Genomic DNA, 6,635 nt, shown 5'->3' with positions numbered 1-6,635 from the left:
ACATTTGCACAGACATTAAGGCCTGGATTATGGAAAGGGAGGAAAGATGGAAGACAGGCTGGAGGAGGTGGAAAACACCTAGCTCACGGTTGAAATACTATAGCTTAAATATGACAAGAGTGGATGCGCTTCAAAAAAAAGAAAGAACTGGAGAGTAAAGTTGAAAACGGTGAAAGAAGATGTAACCTTCACTTTTTCAATGTCCCTGAGGAGGAAGAAGAGAACGCCAAAAAAGTGTAAGGTATAGTGCAGGAGATTGTGAACACACTATTTCAGAGACTTATAGTGAGAATTGACAGGGTGCTGTGATGAATCTGGACGATTTGTCCCTTTTCCTCAGTGGCGACACACACCCTTTGAGGCTAGGGAGGTGAGCTTCCTGAGTCAGAAGATCCTACCTAGAAGGAAAAACTCTGTCAGTTAATGGGATGAGTACCGGTAAAGCTCCGGGCCATGGTGGGTTCACCAAGGGCTTTTACAAGAGACTTCAGAGGACATTGGTCCCTAGTATTCAAAAGGTTTTTAATGCGATAATTGAAGAACAACAGCCTCCATTTTCCTAGTGGCCTCCATATCGGTGATACACAAAAAGGACTGGGACCCAAGCAAATGTGCCTCGCACAGGCCCATTTTGCTGCTCAATGTTGATACAAAAATCTTAACGAGAGTACTGGCTAACAGGCTGGATCATTTCTTGTCAGAACTGATCTGCTCGGAGCAGGTTGGAGTTGTGCAGCCAAGGGGCAGATAATATATGCAAGACAACCTAAAGCATGAGGCAAGGCGGCTCACAGAAGACCCTGTCTTACTATCGTTTAACGCACAGAAGGCATTTGACTGGGTCTCGTGGAGGTTCCTGCTGGAAACCTTGCAACCGTTTGTCTTGGGGGGAAAAGTGGATCAAATGGATAGCCCCGCTGTACTCGAAGCAAGGCCCGCACATCATGGTAAATGGAGGCTCCTATGGGGATTTTAAATTAGGAAGAGGAACACAGCAGGGCTGTCCCTTGTCACCTTTATTGCTTGCAGTTGTCACAGAACCCATGGCAATACAAATAAGAATGAATAACAAAGTGAACAGGTTCACAGTAGGAGGGATAGACTATAAACTGGTCCTATTCGCAGACAATGTTCCCCTATATTTGATAGATCAGAAGAAATCAATCTCCAGTCTTCTCGCAAAGCTGGGGAAACATGGGCTGAAAAATCATTGTTTAAAAAATCAGTTTTATTTCCTCTAAGCCCAAGGTGTCCATAAAGCAGGACATGGAGTCAACCCTCTTTATGGTAACATGGGATAAACTAAAAAACTTAGGGGTGTGACTAATGGTGTGCTGAGCAAAGCTATTTGGGGGAAACTACCAGCCCCTGTGGAATGGTTTCAGACCAGATCTTCTGAGGTGGAAGCTTTTACGACTTCTGTGGATGGGGAAGTTAACAACTATAAAAATGAATATCCTCCATAGACTTTTTTTTGTTGCATTTACTGTGTGGCCAATGGAAGTTGTTGATAGGACTTGGAGATTCCTGTGGGGCACAAATAAGGCCAGTGTTTCTCTTAGTCACATGATGTCCCCTAGAACCAAAGGAGGGGCACGTCTACCAGATGTGGACTGTTAGTATAGGGCAGCTCAGCTAAGAGTGGTCCTGGACTTCCTCAGGAACACACCTGGGACACAATGGATCCAGCTAGAGGATCACCTGCTGCATCCAGTATCAGTTGGGGAATGATTGTGGACCTCACGAAGGGAGTGCTTTGGGGCCAAAAAGAACACCCATCATTGGGCCCCTTTTGGAAAGTTTGGCGGGATAGGAGAATGATAGAAGAAAATAACTACCTGTCAATCCCCCTTTACCTGCTTATGGGCTTCACCATTCCTAGCTGAAATCCCAGACCCAGCCTGCTACCAGAGTGGGTTCAAGGCAGAGTTGGAGAGAGTGGGACAGTTTTGGCAGCATGAAAAGTTTATTGGTATACAGGTACTAGAAGATGCCCTGGATATAGGTGCACTATCAATATTTTTGTACGTGAGACTCAAGGGGGTACTCATGGATAAAGACTGGAAACTGACAATTGCACAAAGGCTGAACGCCTGAGTCCTTATAGGACAGACACCGTGAATCAAGGTGTTTAATATCCAAAATTAACAAAATCTTTTTGAAAGGGAAGGATCCAGCCACAATAACAGCAAAGAGAAAATGGGAGTCCTCTCTGGAAACCCCCATTTAAAACAGGGTATGGGCCAAGACATGTGGCCTGGCCAATAGTCTATGTATCCAATTAATGCAAACTACATAGCTTTAAACTCCTCCACCAGTGGCAGTTCCTCACGCCTCTCCCTCCCCCCCACCAACGCTATCTCCCTCCCCCCCAGCAACGCTATCGAAAATGTATAAGGGTGTGGGGGACAGGTGGTGGAGGAACTGCAGAGAAAGGGCCGATGTGGGCATATCTGGAAGGGGGTTCTTGCCTGGATCAAGGGGTATGAGTGGATAGATAGACTGCTTGATCTGTTTATGATCCTATTCACCACTGAAAGACGACAGCTCACACTGCCAACCACATATTGTGCATTTCACGCTCTTGGCAGCTGAGGTATGCCTGGTCATGGGGTGGAAAAGGGAATTCCTGTCAAGCTTACCTGACTTGTGATAGGAGGTGGCATCCACAGAGATGTCTGCATAGTAAACCCAACCAACCTCATTCTCAGACAGTGGAACCCCAAGTTACACTGGAGGTTTCTGGAATGATAGCGTGAGGTGGGAGGAAAGAATAGCAACCAACAACAGAACAGAGGTTCTCCAGTCTGATGCAAGAAAAGTCACGGGTGAACCTAGTTGGTAACTGGATCTGTTTCCAACTGAAGCACTGAGTCCATAGATCAGGAGACCCACACGGATGGCACGAGGCATGACAAAAATAATGCAGGGGGCTAAATCGATGGCACGAAGACGTAACTAGAATAGGAATGTAGGTGGGTGATTGAGGAAGTCCAAATGGTTCCATGTGGTAATCTTCCCAGGTTAATGAGAAGGCGGGATCCAGAGAGGACAGAGTTCCAAGGGTGTGCAATACAGAAGCAAACAGTACCAAACACTATCCGAAGGCAGGTCAAGGGGGCAGGCAAAGGTCACGCATTGCAGTCATACAATAAAGCAGACTCCAAAGAGAGGTCAATACACAGGCAAGGTCAATACACAGGCAGACAAGACCATGATCAGGAATACGGCAGAGTAAGGAGCTGGAAAAACAAGTGGTAGGGAAAGAGGAGAGGCAAGGACATCAGCTACAGAAAGACAAGGTAAGCATGGAATGCAAGTGCAAACTTTCTCTATTGGGTGGCGCCACTGCCATCTCCTGGACCTTCTTAGTCGGCTGTGTCATGTACATCACAGCGCGCTGGCAGAGTACGGCGTCAGCTGATCGTGGTGGTGCATGCCGTTGATGAAACAAGGCACGCCGGTACACGTAGGTCCTCCACACTCTAAGTTTCCAAGGAAGGCCGTATCACCTTGGGACAGAAATCCTGACAGTTCCTACAAGGAACGAGAAAGTGCCTGAAGAAGGACTAATTCCAAATGGATAGACTCATGCAGTGGATTCATGAATCCACCAGGAACATATATATTTTATTCAATATTATTCTTGGTTGATAAAAAGAAAATCAACCTTTAATAAAAGCTACAAGCATAAAACATGTGATACAATAATCCAAAGTTTAAAATCCACAATATATGTTTACACATAAATAATTTTAAATAAGAAGCATTCCTCAGCAATGATAAAACTGATCACGGTTATGGAGCATACTACGAATCCTCCAAGTTGTGTGCTGTAATAAAAGAGGTAATAACAATTACTTAAGATGTGGTGCGGCCCGCCAGACATGTTTGCCAAATTGTATTTAATTCAAATTCCGAAGCCGAATGAAGAAACTTGCCCAGATACAAGTCACAAACTGCATTTAGCCCCAGACAGATCATTACCCCGTGTTTCATAGTTTCTACAGTTCCTACAACCTTGCAAAACCTGCACCCTCTCAAGTTTGCTGGGATCTTCTTATGTCTTATCATAATTAGTTTTGTATTAAGCAGGTTCCAACTGAAATGGATAAAAGTAGCACGGGTCAGTTTATCGGGATAAATGCTAAGAAAAAGAGCCAATACCCGCCACCTTTTGTAATCTCCCCTAAGGTAGATTAAAGATGGATAGGAGTGAAATTGGTCCATGGTCTCCATCCAGTCGTGGCGATATGATAAAGATTTGACCACGCTTGGGTGCTCAACTAATACCTCTACGGAGCATTCAATCTTTTCCAAAACTAAAGTACAAAGTGCTTTAAGAGCCCTCATTCTCTGGCAACACTGCGTGAGATAGAGAACTTTACAGTCAGCATATAGTGAATTCTCGGCCGGTATCAACATTTTCCTTAGGAGAGATAGAATCCTCCACTCGGCACGAGATTTAAGAGAAACTATACCCAAATCATAATGGATAGCGGCTACAGGGAAATTCATAGGTATGTTTAATGTTTGTTTCCTTATGTTCCCCTCAATCGCAGACAGGTGTTCCAAGATGTAAGCACAAAAGTGATGGGTGGAAGGTTTTGAATGAATCTGAACCACTGGCAGTGCTCTGGGCAACCTTCCACACCAGCGTTTTTTAGTCCGTCTGCGCCATTGCAAAAGGGGTCCAGCCATATGCAAATCAGTCAGGTACTGCCACCAATGGTAGCAGCCCAGCCCGAACTGCTAGGCCAGGTCCCCTCTGCACGGAAACACAAGCAACCCCAGACATGTTTCGGCCTTATTGGGCCTCCTCAGTGAGGTGCAGCTTGGTCCCCTATGGCGCAGCAAGCAAGGGACCCACGTCTGGGCATACCCTCTCTCACATAGGGAGACAAACAGTAAGCACAAAAGTGATGGGTGGAAGGTTTTGAATGAATCTGAACCACTGGCATTGCTCTGGCCAACCTTTGGGGGTGGGACCAAGCCTGATTTGCATATGGTCTTTCCCCTTTTGTAATGGCTTGGCAGGTCAAAGAACGATGGTCTGGAGGGTTGCCCAGAGCGATGTCAGAGGTCAAGATTCATTCTAAACCTTCCAGCCATCACCTCCTTTGTTTTGCTATTGTCACCCCGAGTGGGACGGGTATGCCCAGGTGTGGGTCCCGTGCCTGCAGGGCCTAGAGACCCAATCTACTCCTCACTGATGACACCCAACAAGGCTGAAACATGTCTGGGGATGCTTGTGGTCTCGTGCAGAAGGGATGTGACCTAGCATTTCGGGCTGGACTACCCCTTTGGGGGTGGGACCAAGCCTGATTTGCGTATGGTCTTTCCCCTTTTGTAATGGCTTGGCAGGCGAAGAACGATGGTCTGGATGGTTGCCCAGAGGTTAAGATTCATTCTAAACCTTCCAGCCATCACCTCTTTTGATTTGCAGGTGTTCCAATATAGCAAACAGGTGTGTTTCAATGCCACACAGAATCTCGGGAATTACCTTAGCTTCATAATATTTTATAACTGGTTTTAGGGAGAACCTGCCAAATAATTTTTGGCTTGGGATATCAACTTCTCCATGATTGGTTCCACCAAATGACTATTTTTAGTGGACGATCTTGCAAATACTGGGAAGCCAAGTACACCAGGGAATCGACAATTAGAATTATAAATTTGCCTATTGCCCACTTAAGAGTACATTTCTTTTTGACATTGGAGAATCGAATTATTTTAGATTTTGAAGGATTGACTATCAAATAATGATCGCCCATAAATTGGGAAAATGAGGAAATCAAACGCTGCAGGCCGATTTTACTAGCATCGAACAGAAGGAAATCGTCTGAGTAAGAGACCCATTGGAAACAGAGCTGAGACAATTTTGGGATGATCAGGGAGACCCCCTGAAAGGCCTCCATGATATCCGCCAAATATACATTCAATATGCATGGAGCAACAACAGAGCCTTGTCGCACCCCTTGTAACTCTCGATCGACCTCGACAGGGATCCTGTATTATTTAAAAGAACTTGGATTGAAGTTCTTGCGTGAAGGGCCATGAGCAGACGTAAGAGATCCACTGGGATACCCCAACTATCTAGCTTTTTCCATATTCGTCCACGGTCCAGTGCATCAAAGGCAGCTGTTAGGTCGAGAGGCTCCGTAGACTGCTTCATACTTGCCACTCCATGCAAGATGCTGAACAGCATTAAAGATCAGACCATTAAATGAGGTCCCCATCTTTCTCCTGAATCCTGTTTGCCATTTTGAGAGTCGTCCCCACCCCGCGGTCCATGCTTCCAGGTGATTTAGTACAATTGAAGCAAAGATTTTACTGTCCGCATTGAGGAGTGCCATCGGACGATAGCGGGCTGGATTCGTTCTAGATCCTCGTTTAAAAATGGGCACTATATAAGCATTAGACCATGAGGGTGGGAAGACTCCAGAAGCCAGTATGTTAGCAAACAAAACTCAAAGTGTCCTTGCACAAGCAACCCCTTCAAATTTCAATACGAGATTGGCCAGTCCATTAGGGCCCAGTGCCCTAGAGGAACCGATAGTTAATTACCCTGAGGATCATGTCCTCACCAAAATCCATGTGTCCAATTGCAGTCTGGTCCCATTCCAATAGAGGAA

This window comes from Ambystoma mexicanum, chromosome 10 (assembly GCF_040938575.1).
Source record: "Ambystoma mexicanum isolate Mex_15411 chromosome 10, UKY_AmexF1_1, whole genome shotgun sequence".
NCBI lineage: Eukaryota > Metazoa > Chordata > Amphibia > Caudata > Ambystomatidae > Ambystoma > Ambystoma mexicanum.
This window is presented reverse-complemented; position numbering follows the sequence as displayed.